Genomic DNA, 16,197 nt, shown 5'->3' on the forward strand with positions numbered 1-16,197 from the left:
CAAGGAGAATATTAAGTTCCCCACTGGCTTTTCTTCACCAGGCTAATTAATCCTCGTTCGTCAGCCTTTTCTCCTACCTTCCAGCCCTTTTATCATTTTCATTGCTCTTGTCTGGGCTTTCCCCAAATTTTCCATATTTCTCCAAAGTTACAAAGACCCAAATTATATCTGGTGCTGGTTGAGATCTCTGCCTCAGCAGGCAAAGTGGATGAATATCTTGAGTCTCACATATTATTTTTTCTTTGTGAGAATTTACCTACAGAAATAAGAGACTGTGGGGCAGTGTTTTTAACATACTGTCCTTGGATTCATGGAGAACTTGGGATTGATTACATGGAATCTTAGCTCCATGTATGTACTGGCCTTTGTCTGCAGACTCAATAGCTATTGTGATTTCTACATAAGAATAAAAATGCATTTCTTTTTTTCCGAACTTATTTAAGTATAATTCAGTTTGTTCAGGCGCTCAGTTGTGTCCAACTCTTTGCAACCCCATGGACTGCAGCACACCAGGTTTCCCTGCCCATTACCAACTCCCAGAGCTTGCTCAAACTCATGGTTATTAGCAAAGTTCAAAAAAAAAGTTTTTTTTAACTACTTATGCTGTCTTAACAAAGTAAAAGTTGAACTCCCACAGTGCGAACCTATGCCGTTTTTAAAGTCAGCAAAGGAGCCCTTCTGGGTTTAAAAACACATTCACTGGGGCAAAAGTCCAGACAGTCAGCCCAGTGGCCTGTCTTCATCAGTACAATAGGAACAAAAGGATCCATCTTGCATGATATCAGCATAAGCCAGGTGACAATCAAGTGGTTAGAGTGTGTAAAAGAGCAGAGGCGGTGACTAAAGAGGACAGTGATTATTTCTGTGGACTGTCTGTTGGATCTCACATGTGCCTTTACACGATCATTTGTTCTTCTAGTCCCAGAATCCTGAGATCTTGTCGGTCAGTGGTGCCACATGTTTGTCCATCTGCATCTCTGTTCTTATCTCTCTCTCTTGTTTAAGTTTCTGTGGGTAGGGGATGAGGAAAGATTCATTATGGAGAGCTCCTCAGTCCGAGTTGGGCGTCCCTGTGCTGTATCTTGCCATAAGAGGCCCCTTCACACTCGATTGGAGGTCTAGAATTTCAGCATTTCCTGCTTGAACTAAGAGCAATAAAAGGAAATAGTGTGGGTGGGTTTGCTGAACAGCACCAAGTTGAAAATTTAAGACACTTTTCTGTATGGTCATTTGAGTTTTCACCAAGAACATTATTTCTATATACGTTGACAGGCAGGAGAGGAAAATTTCTGACCCATGAGTCTGTAAAGCGTTGAAGACTAAATAAATGTTCTTAGCAGAGCTGAGATGAAGGTGTGGCCAGTCTCAATGGAGCCTTTCATGGAGGAGAGGGCGTTTTAATGGCCCAGGCGCTCTGGAACTCTGAGACCTGTGAGTATTATCTTGGTGATGTTGGCATAGGGTGTCCTTTCATTAGTTGCTATAGAAACAGGGGACGCCACACCTACCTTCTCCATCTAATTTGCATGTTATGCAAGGAGGTCTCAGAGGGCTCTTGGACACATGCTTCTTTGAGGGGTCACTGCTCAGTGAGTAATGCTCAGTTCTTATAATTTATTCTTGTGCTTCATCCTGGGATATCATCTCCTATCTTTGTCATTTCTATTCATCTTATATCCTTAGGCTTTGAGTTATTTTGCTTATAAGAAAATCACTTATCTAAAAACAGGGCTTCCTAGGTGGTGCTGATGGTACAGAATCTGCCTGCCAATGTAGGAGACATAAGAGACGCAGGTTCCATCCCTGGGTGGGGAAGATCCCTTTGAGGAGGGCATGGCAACTCACTCCAGTATTCTTGCCTGGAGAAGCCCATGGACAAGCAGCCTGGTGGGCTGCAGTCCGTAGGGTCGCAAAGAGTTGGGCGAGACTGAAGTGACTTAGCATGCACATCTAAAAACAAGCGGGCAGAGACCATCACCCCTCCAGGTCCCTAAGTCTTACGCAGGGCACTAGGAGCTATAATGAAATCAGGACCTCCCCTAAATCTACAAGTGAGAGTCTGAACCCAGTGAGAGTCTGCTGTTTCTTGAGCAAAGCAGAAAAATGCGTCCTGGGTTGGTGTTCCAGCCAATACAGAATACTTGATGTTGATTAGAAAGTTAGACCCCCTAGGTGATTTCCCTGGCACATGTGGTTTTCCATTGCAAAATAAAATGTAGTTGCATTTATAGAATTTTAATTTTAGCCTGTTTTTTTCTTATTTTGCCTTTTTAAAGCATTGCATCAGCTTTGTATTTCTTCACTACCTCTTCGCCAACAAGAAATACAACACACAGGCTTAGATGATGTTCTGTCTCGGAAACATATTTGACAAAGCTACATATAGTAACGGCATAATTTTCTCAGCAGGAGAGTACCACATACTACTCTCTTGCAACTGGGCTTTAAAAAAAATCTAAAGAATACACTTACTTGGCTAAATGTGGCTTGTGTTTTAATATTTTTGCAGTGACATCTTTGATTCTGAACATTCCCAGTTGAAAAAAATATGAAACTTTCTTTTCCTGATGTGTGAGAAGGAAAATGGATCCTCCTGCCAATTACAGCATGAAAAACCACGGTGCCTGTTTAACTTGTTCTCTTTGTAAAATTATAAGCCTAGAATAATCCTGCCATTTCCCAGCTCTGAAATATGTTTTCATCTGATCTAATTTATTCAACAATGAGTGCTGACCGCGTTCCCCAGATTGATCATCCTCTCAGTTTGTTACTTGCCTTGGGTACTGCATTCCTGGATGTTTGTGTGTTCTTGGCGAGTCTGAATCAGGATGGGCATAGCATCAGAAGCCCTGGAATAGGAACAGATGCCCCAGGCCCTTAGCTAATCTGTCCTGCATCACTGGAATAGCAGAATTGTATTTTATTCCCCTTGTGCTGGCCACAGTTTCAGAAGAGTGGAGTCTCACTGGAGCAAACTTGCTCCACACTTCATATATCCATGGCTGTGGTTTAGAAAGACGCTGCCTTGTCATGGTTGAACAAAAGAACATCTATAGTGTCAGAAAGGAACAAAAATACCACTAGGCACAAGGCAGGTGGTTCAAAGCATCTGAAATCTGGGACTAACTTTGGGGGTTTCCCTGGTACCATTGGCTTTGCAAGGTCCAAGTGACCCCCTGAAATATACTTTGTTATAATCTCCACCACTTTGCTTTTAATTTTAAAAAGTGTTATTTGTCTTTGGCTGCGCTGGGTCCTCGTTGCCGCACTGGGTTTTCTCTGGTTGCAGCTGTTGGGGCTGCTCACTGCAGCGACTTCTCTTGTTGCAAAGCATGGACTCTAGGGCGTGGGCTCAGTCGTTGTGGTTCCCGGGCTCTGGAGCACAGATTCAAAGAGCACACATGCTTAGTTGCCCCAAGGCATGTGGAATCTTCCCGGGGCCAGGGATCAAACCTGTGTCCCCTGCATTGGCAGGCAGATTCTTAACCGCTGGACCACTGGGGAAGTCTGCGTCTCTACCACTTGAAAGGTGAGAAAGAGTGTGAATAACCATGTGGGTCAATGTATTTGTCTTCCAGTATAAGATTTTTTTTTTTCTTTGCTGTGTTTTAAACAAACCACCATCCCACAGACAGAACTCCTTAAAACCTGTTTAACTTTTCATGTTAACATTAATGATAATTAATTTCTATGACCCTTGAATTAGTTTCTTATACATTTTTCTTTCTTTGGGAAAATGAACATGCTGTTTTGTTAAGCATGTGCAAGAAACCACGGGCAGAGCCACCTGGATCAGATGTCTCTAAGCTTCATCAGTGCTTTACCCCGTACAGGACTCTGACTTGGCTTGTGACATAAACAGCTCACGTGGTTGCCACCAGCCCCTTGAAAGCAATTAGCATTTTAGCAAGCCACCCCAGAAACTGCCAGACAGAAGAGGTTTCCGTGAGGCGTGAGATCACCTACGAGGCACTGTTGTTGAGTGGGTCCTGGTTCACAGAAACTGGTGAGATGCTTTCTCAGGGCTCTTCCACATCCCTCAGAGGTGCAGATCTGTCCACATCCTGCTGAGAAAGATGGATGTGTCTGACGTTTGGTGGGAGCAGAGGGTGGATACCAGGACAGATGCTGGAGGTTAGGCAGCAGCCAGGGAAATTTGGCCAAGGCAGCTTGCATGTGTCCCTTAGATAATACCAACCATGCAGAATGATCCTGAAGATGGAGCAAGGGAATAGAGGATAAAACGGCTATTGAGACAATCATTTGGTTAATTTCCCTTTTCAAGTTTAGGAATGAGTTCCTGGTCGTCATTGCTTTTGTACAACCTGCTCTTTTGATAGTTCTTAAGAAATGGTGCTGATTTTGTTGTTGAGTTGAGTTTAGTTCCTCCTTTAAGACTGTTAACCTATTATGAAGGTCATTTCTAAATCACAGCTATGGGGAACAGTTTGCTGTCAGCTGGTAACAGGCTTGTGTTCTCATTAGATAATTAAACCCATTCCACTGACTCGATTTTGAATTGTACACTCTCAAAATCAGCATTCAGTTTAGTTCAGTTCAGTCGCTAAGTCGTGTCTGACTCTTCAGCATTAAAATACATGTATTGGATACCACTTAGATACTTTGCTGGATTCTGGAAATAGCAACATGAAAAGAATGGACTCTGCTCTTCTGAAAGATATGATATGGAAGACAGATGTGTAAACCGATAACTACCAAGGGGTGTGATAGGTGAATATAGCCACAGAAATGCTAAGGTAAAAGCTGAGCATGAAAGAGGTCATCACCAACTTTGCAGGAGGAATACGTGACTCAGAGAAGACTCAGAAAGGAAATGATTCCTGAATCGAGTTATCAGGAGAGAAATTTACCAGAAAAGGAAAAGACATGATGGAAAACATACTGGACAGAGGCAGTATGAGCGGAGTTGCATACATGGGAACTGTTATGTAACTTAATCTTTTTTCTTTTACATTTATTTTTATTGAATTGTAGTTGGATTATGGTGTTGTGTTGAGCTGCTGCTGTTCAGCAGATTGACTCAGTTTACATATATATACTTTTTCATATTCTTTTCCATTATGGTTCATCACAGAATACTGACTGTAATTCTCCTGTGTTATACGGTGGGACCTTGTTGTTTATCCACTGTATATATAATACTTTGCATCTGCTAATCCCACACTCCCACTCTTACTGTCTACCACTGCCTCCCTCTTGGCAATCACTAGAAAAATATGTAATGCTTCATGAATTTGCATGTCATCCTTATGCAGGGGCCATGCTAATCTTCTCTGTATCATTCCAATTTTTTAGTATATGTGCTGCCAAAGAAAACACAGTTTTAAACCACTCTGGATGGGAAAGAATTGACTTACAGAATCTAAAAAAAAAATAAAATAAAATTGAAAACAAAAAGAGCCCAACTAAAGTAATAGATTTTGACTGTATTAATAATGGCGTACAGTATCACTGGTGCTCCCTGTGGATATTTAAGCAATAGCTATTCTTAAATTTAGGTGGGAACCATCTTCCTTAAATTTAGGAGAGGAAATAGTAGTAGTAGGTTTAGAAGCTGCTTTCCCCTTAAACCAGCAGGTGCCCGTGTGTGCCTGTTGAGTGGGGTGTGCAGGGGGTGTGGGGTGGGGGGGCAGCTCTGAGCTGAGAATCCTAGCCTCCTTTCTACGCCCCCAATGGGGGCGTCACCTTGGGCATGTCACTTAGCAGAGTCTCTTTCATCTTGGTAAAAATGAGCTGTTTGTGTTTCTATCTAAATTCTCCTTCCAACTCTGATCTCATTACCATCAAAACACCTTGTAATACATTTTGACACATGATGGAGAATAATTCACCTGTCTCAATGGTTGCCTCATACTGGATAACTGTATTTCATAATACTATTCCATATCTTTTAGATTACTTAGTAAATGTATTTTATGTAGTGATAACCTCATACCCTGAAGAAGCCATTTACTAGGCTAGAGAAGCAGTTACTTTAAAAAATATTTAGGGGCTTCCCTGGTGGCTCAGTGATAAAGAAACCGCCTGCCAATGCAGGATACTTGGGTTCCGTCCCTTACCCAGGACGATCCCACGTGCCTCGGAGCAACTAAGGCCGCGCTCCACAGCAATTGAGCCTGCGCGCTGGAGCCCACGATCCTGGAGCCCGCGCGCCACAAGAGAGGCCACTGCCTGAGAGGCCCCCGCTGTGACTAGAGAGCCCCCCATGCAGCAGCAGACCCAGCACAGCCACAAATGAGTTATCTTAAAAATGATATTTAGGAATAGCTGTAACAATAACCAGCCTCCGTGAAGAAGTTAAACAAGCTTCCTCTCTCCCCAACAGAGAACACAAACTTGTCCATTATAACACCACCAAGCATCTCTCCGACTTGGTGCCTTGTTGTAATCCGGTCGCCCTCCCCGTGTGACGCGGTGTACACGTCATCAGAAGGCGCCGCGCGCGGCGGCAAAGATGCAGCTTCGAGCAGCATCTGCCTCTTTGTGCCTGCAGGTCCCCAGGAAGCATGTGATTGGCCTACCGACCCTGCCGCCCTGGGGACCACTCCAGCCAAGAGGGCTCATCCCCCGCCTGCAGTAACAGATGAATAATGTAGTTTGCTTAGGGAATGTGTTCGGGTTCTTTTCTGAATCAAAATTCCATTTGTTTGTTTTTATTGACATGACTTTGCTGAGAATTGCCTTTGTGGTATGTGTTACTAGCAGAGCTGGAACCGCCACACATAGAGTGCTTTCAGTCTTTGCAACACATAGGTGTGCCTGTTACAGCTTTTAGGAAATCACTCGGCTTGGAGAAGAAAACATTTGTTAATATTTGGACCTCCTGGCCAAACATCATTCTAGTGTTCAGAAATTATCAGCAAAGCAAAGGAGTGTTCAGAGAGGCTCTGGCCTCTCCCTGGCCCCCTCTCCATGAGACTTCTGACTTACATTCACCAAATCCGAAAGCCCTTTAGTGCAGGCTTCCTGCTCCCCTCCCCCAGTCCATATTCTATATTAAATTATTAGTGTTCTCTATATAAACTCCTTGGGAAACCAGAACCCTTATTATGACTTCTGGATTTCATTTTCCTTACATAAGCATTTAATGATAAAACAGCTTTCATGAACACTTAACATTTCTGTTCCTGTTAAATGTTCTTAAATTTCATAGTAGTATGCTATGTTCATTTCCATGTAGCATTCTTAAAAGTGGCTTAAGGCGGTGCACGGTCCCCAACCATTTTGGCACCAGGGACCAGCTTTGCGGAAGACAGTTTTTCCACAGATCAGGGGTGGGATGGTTTCAGGATGATTGAAGCGCATTAGATTTATTGTGCACTTTATTTCTATTATTATTATATCAGCTCCACTTCAGATTAAACCCCAGAAGTTGGGGACCTCTGGTTTAAGGGTCTTGCACACTGCTAAGTCAACCTGACTTCCAGGAAAACCTTGTATAGGTTGCAGGTGATGGGTATTTACATTGACCTACGAAGACCCAGGAAGTTCATGGGGCCCTAGTTTGCGTTAATCCCACTATAAAGTGTGCCTGAAGCAGAGAGTTTGGGGCTTAAAAAAGCTGAAGATCCCCATGAAGATTAATAATAAGATATAAAGCAGAGATAGGAAGATTATATGACATTTCTTTTAGACCTTGGATTTCTTTAATCCCTAGGTGTGTTGGGTTAGTGCTTATCTTCATGAATGGATTACCAAGGTGGATTTCACTCTCTGCCTTTCTAATGCTTTATTTTTATGACTCCTGTTACTGTTGTATATTTGTTCATCTCAACTGCGTACCCGTCGCTAAAGCCAAGGCCCCTGACCAGTCTTAAATGAGATAAGTAAGAGTCTGGAGCCAGCAATTCAATTTCAGGTGTACTCTTTTTAATTTATTTGAAGACTTTATGCCATCCCTCCGGCTAAAGGACAGAATCACAAGTTGACTCAAGGGATAACTTGCCATCTTTCAAGGGTAAACTCATAGAGTCTTTAAAGAATTTGGGGAACTTATGTAATAAAAAAGATTGTTTCCTTGAGGATGTCCAAGGCAGAAAAACGTGGAAAGCTCACTTAGATTTTAAGCCCATTTTTATTTCTTCAGTTGATTGTCAGAGCAGTGGTCAGCAAAGCCCAACCTGTAGGCTGGCTGCCTGATTTTGTTGGTTTTTTAAAAATTTATTCATTTATATTTATTTGGAGGATAATTTACAACATTTACAATATTGTGTTGATTTCTGCCATACATCAACATGAATCAGCCACAGGTAAACATATGTCCCTTCCCTCTTGACAGGGACGGGCTGGGATGGGAGGAGGAAGGGAGGTTCTGATTTTGTTCAGTTTTAATGGGACACAGCTTTTACCACACAAGGAAGAGTTGAATAGCTGCCACAGAAACCTTCTGAATCACAAAGCTTAAAATATTTACTCTGACTCTTTACAGAGAAAGTTTGCAGAACTCTGCCTTAGGATATTATTGATACTTAATATTTGTGAGGACAATTAGTAATTATAGGTTGTAAAAGGAAGAGTCTTAGATTAACATAAACACACTACCACATATAAAATAGATAGCCAACAAGGACCTACCATATAGCACGGTGAACTATACTCGGTATCTGACAAGAACCTGTAAGGGAAGAGAATCTGAAAAAGAACAGATGCATTTGTATGTATTGGAGAAGGAAATGGCTACCCACTCCATTCTCCAATATTCTTGCCTGGAGAATCCCACGCACAGAGGAGCCTGGCAGGCTATGTCCATAGCATTACAAGAATCAGACATGACTTGGTGACCAAACCACCACAACCAGCACCACAGTATGGATGTATAACTCAGTCGCTTTGCTGTATATCTGGAACTAACACCACATTGTAAATCCCCTATTTCTTTTCTTTCTTTTTTAAAAAATGCTCATTTCTTTGTTTGGCTGTGTCGAATCTTGGTTGTAGCACGTGAGATCTTTAGTCTTTAGCTGTGGCATGAGGGGTCTTTAGGTTGCAGCATGCAGAACCTCTAGCTACGGCATGCAAACTCTTAGTTGCAGCATGTGGGGTCTAATTCACTGACCAGAGATTGAACCCAGGCCAGCTACATTGGAGTATAGAAACTTAGCCACTGGAACACCAGGGAATTCCCCCAAATCAACTGTATTTCAATTAAAAAAAGGAAGTGGTCTTGTCGCTAAGTCCATGCATTACGATTTCTGCTTTCCCCAAAGTGAACATTGTTTGACGCTCACAAAGGATGCAGTGGGGAAAAGCCGAACCAAGGTTACCAGTGGATGGCTTCACTCAGCCTTAGTTCATGGAGATATTCTGGAGCCTCCATTCTCATTTTCCACCCAGTTTCATAGCGAGTGGGATTTCACATCCAAGTTCTGGTCCCAAAGGATTCAACAGTTCCAAAAGTTAGGGTTAGAGTGAGCGATGATCAGCCTCTCAATTCCGGTGGGGCCTGGAGGGCAGAGAGAATACCCATCATAACCAAATCTGTAATAATAATTTAAATTCTACAAATTCCAGGACTCTAGCAGCTTGATTTAGGAAATCTTTCCTTTCTTTTTTTTTTTAAAACAAGGGGAAGATACACAAACGGATTAAAGTGCACTTGGAAACCCAGCCGGCTTGTTTCTCACCTCCCAAAGGAGCACTTGACTCCCTGTTACACTGTTTTCCCTTTTTATCAAATTGCTAAGAAACAGTAACTCAATTGATTTAAATGATTTCTATCACACATAGCCTTTAAGACAAGTAATCGGTTTATTATGCTCAGTCATAACAATGGTATTTTACTTCTATGAATTGTATTTTCAGCAGCACTCATAAAATACTCAGTTTGACTTCGTTTATTAACTTTCTCATTTTTCCATTAACTGATATTTTTCCGTCTCAGATAATTTGCCTGCCCATTGATATTGCATAACTCAATAGAAATATGTTTTTCAAAAGAATGAACAGAACATTCTTTGAGGCTTAGATAAAATGATTTTATCTGAATATATCACGAAGAATAATGCTTCAGTTTTTGTTTTAGTCAAATTTCACTTTTAATGTTATAATCTTAATATCACTTTGAATTTAATTACATTAATTTTGTGGCTTGCTATTTAGTAGTTTCTTATTGCTGAGAGCCTAGATATTGAAAAAAATCATTTTCTACTTTTTAGATAAGAAGATATTCAATTTTAATTTATTCAGTTCTTGTCTGCAAAATTAATTAGAAAAGATGCCTGGTTTTGTATTAATAAGTTTCAGTTTGGTGTTTTATTCTCTGTTGAGTCCCTTTCAGTCTCTTGCTGAAGCCATGTAGGCCTGCATAAGGCATTTGCATTATGTTTTTTTAGCTTCCTCCTGTTTTATTGGCAAGTGACCATGTGTATGGTAATTGAGCAATTGTCTGCTTACTTGGGTTTATGGAATTTACATCAGCAAGTTTTGGAGATCTTAAATTTTGGTCTCCAAACAGACTTGAAGAGGAAGCTTTCTGAAACACCATCATTTGGTTAAAAATGTATTTGTATTTAATTGAGTGACAGTCACTCTCAAAACACTGAAGCCGCATTTCCCTTTCCTCTGGGCCACACTTTGTGCCTTCGTAATCGCAGAGACTGGAGACTGAGGCAGCTCTGCAGTCACGTGGGGACGCCTGACGGCCTGGGAGCGGGGCCGGCTGCGGACAGGGCCCCGGGGAGCCCGCAGTCAGCCCGCTCGGCCTTCCTGCGTGGCCCGTTCCTTCCTGCCTGACAGCTGCAGAGCCTGGCATTGAGATGGGGAGGTGACCTTTGTCGGGGTCCCCCAGCCAGCGCGGCAGAACAGAGCTTTGAGCTGTACTTTGTGGCTTGATCACGTTGTCCTTGGCCTTCCTTGTCATGTGTGGTTGACTCTCCATCAAGAGCGGCTCATCTCTGCCCTGGCTGCGTCCTCCTCTGTCCGCACCCGCTCATATCTGAACCGCCCGTGCCCTGCCCCCTTCACCTGACACTTCCGGTCCAGTCCCGCCTGTCTCTGCTTGGGCTTCCCTGACCCGCTTCACGTTCTCAGTTCCCGAGGGCAGCCTTACTGTTGTGTTCTAATTCTGTGACCAGTGCCGCTGGTAATACGATAGTGATTGCATTGAGTCTGCAGATTGCCTTGGGAAGCAAGTGACTATGACGATGCTCATTCTTGCATTCCTAGAACGCAGTGCATCTTTCCATTCGCGTGGGCTTCAACTTCTTTCATCAGTGTCTTAGAGTTTTTGGAGTAGAGGTTTTTTGCCTCCTTAGGTGGATTTATTCCTAGGTATTTTATTCTTTTTGACAACATGGCAAAGGGGATTGTTTCCCTAATTTCTCATTCTGGTATTTTGTTGTCAATGTATAGAAATGCCACACCTTTCTGTATATTAATTTTGTATCCAGCAACTTTACTGAATTCATCGATGAGCTCTAGTGGTTTTCTGGTAGCAGTTCTAGGGTTTTCTATGTATAGCATCATGTCATCTGCACACAGTGGCAGCTTTAAGAAGAAGGGATGCAGGCTTTGATAAGGAGAAACTTGGCGGGGCGCCTGGGGTCGGGGAGAAGGATACTTGGCCTGAGGCTGCAGCGAGATGCTGGGAGCAGGCTGCACGTGCGGATGTGTGTGCTAGCAGCGGGCGCAGAAAGGTGTGCAGTGAAGGAGACGAAAGGCCGAGGGGCCTGCGTGCAGACACAGGGCTGTGGCCGCTGAGGGCTGCTGGGACTTGGTGGCTAGGGATGAACAGGAAAAGTTCAAGTTTTACATCATCGCCTGCTCCTTCTGCCTCTGTAACTTGGCTTGTTCCTTGTAAAGTCTAGCTCACATAGGTCACGTAGTCTCAGAAAGCGGGGCCTTGCGGTACTAGAAGCTGGAGCTTATCTCACTCACCCTTGTCCTGCTCTTTGCTGTCACCCAGCCCCTGCAAACCTGCTTAATCATGCCTATCCAGGTCAGACATCCCCCTCCCCATCTTGACTGCTGTTCCTGTGCGTGAAACCGCTTAGTTGAAACCAGCCTATTAGCAGCTAGTGTTGCCCACGAGAGTCTGTCTATAAAAACTCTGTGACCCCTTTGTTCAGAACTCAGAGCTTGGAGTGTTAACTGCTCTGGGCCCACCGGCGTAATACACCTGAGTCCTCCAGCTCTCCCCTTGTGATTGCTTGGTTTCCTGAGTACTGGTTTCTGCAACAGGGAAATCCTGCCTTGCTCTGTGTCTGACAGGCAGTTCATGGATATTTATTGAATGGCCACAGATGGAATCTGGACTTTGTAGGTCTTCCTGTAAGGGAAATTAACTGAGTTGGAGAGGAGTGAAGCTAGAGATAGCATAGCCCAATAGGATGCCAGTATTATTCATTTTGCCTCTTGTCTGTTATAAGATTCACAAGAAACTGGAGCTACACTAAAGGAAAACACTTCAGAATCATATTCTTAATTGATGTGTTTATATTTTGTTCATTGTTAAGTCGTGACTCACTTTGCGACCCCATGAACTGCAACATGCCAGGCTTCCCTATCCTTCACCATTTCCTCAAGTTTGCTCAAACCCATGTCTATTGAGTCGGTGATGCCATCCAACCATCTCATCCTCTGCTGCCCCTTCTGATTTTGCCTTCGATCTTTCCCAGCATCAGGGTCTTCTCCGATGAGTCGGCTCTTAATGCATTAAGTGGCCAAAGTATCAGAGCTTCAGCATCAGTCCTTCCAGTGAATATTAAGGGTTGATTTCCTTTAGGATGGACTGGATTGATCGCCTTGCAGTCCAAGACACTCTCGAGAGTCTTCTCCAACACCACAGTTCGAGAGCATTAGTTCTGGAGTGTGAAGTCAGCTGGGCCTTAGGAAACATTACTACCAACAAGGCTAGTGGAGGTGATGGAATTCTAACTGAGCTATTTAAAATCCTAAAAGATGATGCTGTTAAAGTGTGTTTATATGTATTATTGCTGGGAACTTACCTTGTGGCTCAGATGGTAAAGAATCCGCCTACAATGTGGGAGATCTGGGTTCGATCCCTTGGTTGGGAAGATCCCCTGGAGAAGGGAACGGCTACCCACTCCAGTATTCTGGCCTGGAGAATTCCATGGACTGTATAGTCCATGGGGTCACAAAGAGTCGGACACAACTGAGTGACGCTCACTTTCACTTATTTATGTTTAGGAAAAGTGATATTGAAGACTGTGTGAGCGTAGACCAAGTAGACTCTCTGACCCATGGGCCTTGCTCTTGCCTGTTCTTTGTCCCTCTGTGTCCTGGGGCAGTTACGGACACTGCCTGCCAGCCAGCCCTGCATTCGTGTAAGTCAGTGCTTTTCAAACTGAGTTATGATCCCATCCATGGATCATGCTGTGAAGTCAGTGGGCTGCAGAGAGCATTTGAAATGACACATTATAAAATATAATAGAGATCATTGCATTGCACATCATGAGCGTCAGTTATGTTTTGCAGAAAATACATTTCTTATTGCGGGTCACCAGGAAGTTTGAAACGCAACATTTTAAGTGAAAAGAGCTCATTACTTAGGAATATCATAAATCTATCTTTAGCTCTGTGTGTAAAGAGATCATGTGATTTATTACGCCAGCCAGGACACATTTCAGAGGGAAAAGGGTAGCTCTTAATTAGACCACAACAGGTGTAAACTGGGCCTGCCTCAAGCTAATTAAGAATTATGGCCACTCTGCCTGTATTAGTCAGAGTTCTCCAGAGAAACAGGACTGATGGGATATATAGATGTATATACATCTAGATCCATCTATCTCTGTATGGAGCAGAAGAGACAGAGAGGGGGAAGGGGATGGGGGGATACTGAGATTTATTTTAAGGAATTGACGTAGGTTCTTATAGGGGCTGACAAGTGGGAAAGAATGCGACAGGCCAGCAGTTGGCTGGATACTCAGCTAAAAGCTGATGCTTCCGTTTAAGTCCAAATTCTGCTGTAGGCAGGGTTTCCATAGTGCAGGCCTGGGGGAATTCCTTCTTCCTTGGGAAACCTTTTAAGATCGTGAAGCTGATTGAATGAGGCCCACACACGTTCTGGAGGGTAATCTACTTTACTTGAAGTCTATTGATTTAATTATTTATCACATGAAATAATACCCTGGGACTTCCCAAGGGTCCAGTGGTTAAGAATCTGCTTGCCAGTGCTGGGGACACAGCTTCGATCCCTGGTCCAGGAAGACTCCACATGCCTTGGGGCAACTAAGCCTGCCTGCCCTAGAGCCCAAGCTCCCCAACAAGAGAAACTAGAGCGTAGCCTTCCTCCCCACAGCTAGCGAAAGCCGGTGCGTAGCAACGGAGGCCCAGCATGGCTAAAAAAAAAAAAAAGGAAAAATTAGGAATGAAGATATTCCTTCACAGCAACATCTAGACTGGTACTTGACCACACAGCTGGGTGACATAGCCCGGCCGAGTTGTCATAGGAAATTACAGTTACCCAGCACACCACTTAAGGAGGAGAGGTGGTGGATGAACACAGCTCAGACTTTCTTTAATGCCCTAAGGCTGTGCTGAGGCCGGACAACTTGTTAGGATTTTTGTTGTGCTATTTAATTTTATTTGTAGTTATTGGCAATGGATTTACTGAGTATTGCCAATTTGACCTTGTGGCTTCTTAAAATAATTTTTTAGAGAAAAAAAATATTTTTTCACTTTGGTGGTTTAGATCACTTTTATACTAAGCATGTAACTTTGTATTTAAAACTGTTTTAACATTTTATATTTTAACATTTTATAAACCGTTTATAATGAAATATTTCGTGAAATGTTTAGAGAAGAATGTCCCTAAATAGCTTTGCTGTTTGGGACACATTGTTTAAACTATAGAAACTGCTGTAAAATTATCTTTGTAAGTAGTCAATAATTTGCCATGTCTCTTGCTGCAAGATAAAGTATGAGGGCTCTAAATTGCCCAGAAAATCCACAAAAGCATTGATTTTCACCAAATGGCAGGAACTGACCACTAGGCAGTTCTGCCCTGTAGTAAACTGCAACAGAGTAACCAGTAAACCCTTAGCAGAAACCTGGCCTTGTTAGGATCTTTGGAGAAAGAAAGAGAATTCTGCAAAGTTCTGTATTGAAAAATATCCAAATGAATTGCTCATCCTTCATCTTTGCTGACCCAGTAGTCAACTTAGTGCCTAATTCCTGAAGTTTTGCATTTCTCCTACTTTTAGAAGGATTGTTTGCCAACTACAGATCATTCGGAAGCTGTTTAAGAGGTTTGAAAAAGGAACAGAAATGAAAGATAGTAACTCTGATCAGAGTGATCAGAGTATAGTAGGATCATTAACATTTGAGCATTTCCTTTCCACCTCATTTTCTGTGAACTTTTAACAAATTAAAATTGCATGACTTATATACTTCTATGCTTTGTGTTTTTGTCAGGTGCCTTTATAAAGGAACATTTTCCAGTGACAATAAGTACCTTCCATAAGTCTTGTCTGTAGTCTTCATGTGAGATGTAGTCTTCATCATGTGAGAATGTCCCATTTAAGTCATTCAGAGTTCTTCCCTGCTGGACCTTTAATATATTCACCAGTCCTCTTTTGTTGTTGCAAATAATGCTGCAGTGAACTTCTTTGTGAATGAAGCTTTCCTCTTGTTTGGATTTCTTTAGAAGAGCTTTCTGGTTGCTTAGGAAAATCACCATCATGAGCTTCCTTCTGAGCCCTGCCTGTTCTGTCTGGGTCCTGAGGTTGGCCGGGAATGACCCAACCCTCAGCATCCTTGGAGACCTTCATGGAGTGCTGAGCTGCTTGCTAAGTGGCAACAGAAAGCTACTTTTTCAGGGGAGCCATTAACTTGGGTTGAGAAGGATGAGATTCAATGGATACTGATCAGGTGAGAGGCCCTATGGGTCTTGGAATGGTTCACTTCACAAGGGATTAAGGGAGCCTTGTGAGTTGAGGACTTGAATTCATAGGCCAGGAGAGCAAGGTGGGTCTGCGATGGAAATTCTTGCTGGGATTGCTCATGGCCCTCCCTGGCAGTGCATCATAAATGTGATGTTTGGGAAAGAGGATGAAAGGAGACTGTCCTCTTAGAGTCTCATGTTCATGTTTATGTGCATCATTTCCGCTGACAGCAGAAGCACAGTATGAGCTCATGCCCAAGCGCTTCTTTTGATTCTTGAAAATAAATCTGTTGTAAGTAGGATCTTCATCAGTAGTTAGTCTAAAGAACTCTCAC

At 42.9% G+C, this 16,197-nt stretch overlaps 1 protein-coding gene and 1 non-coding gene across 17 annotated transcripts in view; one reads left to right on the forward strand and one right to left on the reverse strand.

The window, feature by feature from the left end:
• The window catches only part of FAT3 (FAT atypical cadherin 3), a 761,607-nt gene that overhangs the window by 213,387 nt on the left and 532,023 nt on the right, over nt 1–16,197 (forward strand). The window lies entirely within an intron of this gene.
• On the reverse strand, nt 5,232–5,340 carry LOC122431547. Its single transcript, XR_006266564.1, has one exon. It is a non-coding gene; the product is annotated as a U6 spliceosomal RNA (small nuclear RNA).

This window comes from Cervus canadensis, chromosome 29 (genome assembly GCF_019320065.1).
Source record: "Cervus canadensis isolate Bull #8, Minnesota chromosome 29, ASM1932006v1, whole genome shotgun sequence".
In the NCBI taxonomy this organism is placed as follows: domain Eukaryota; kingdom Metazoa; phylum Chordata; class Mammalia; order Artiodactyla; family Cervidae; genus Cervus; species Cervus canadensis.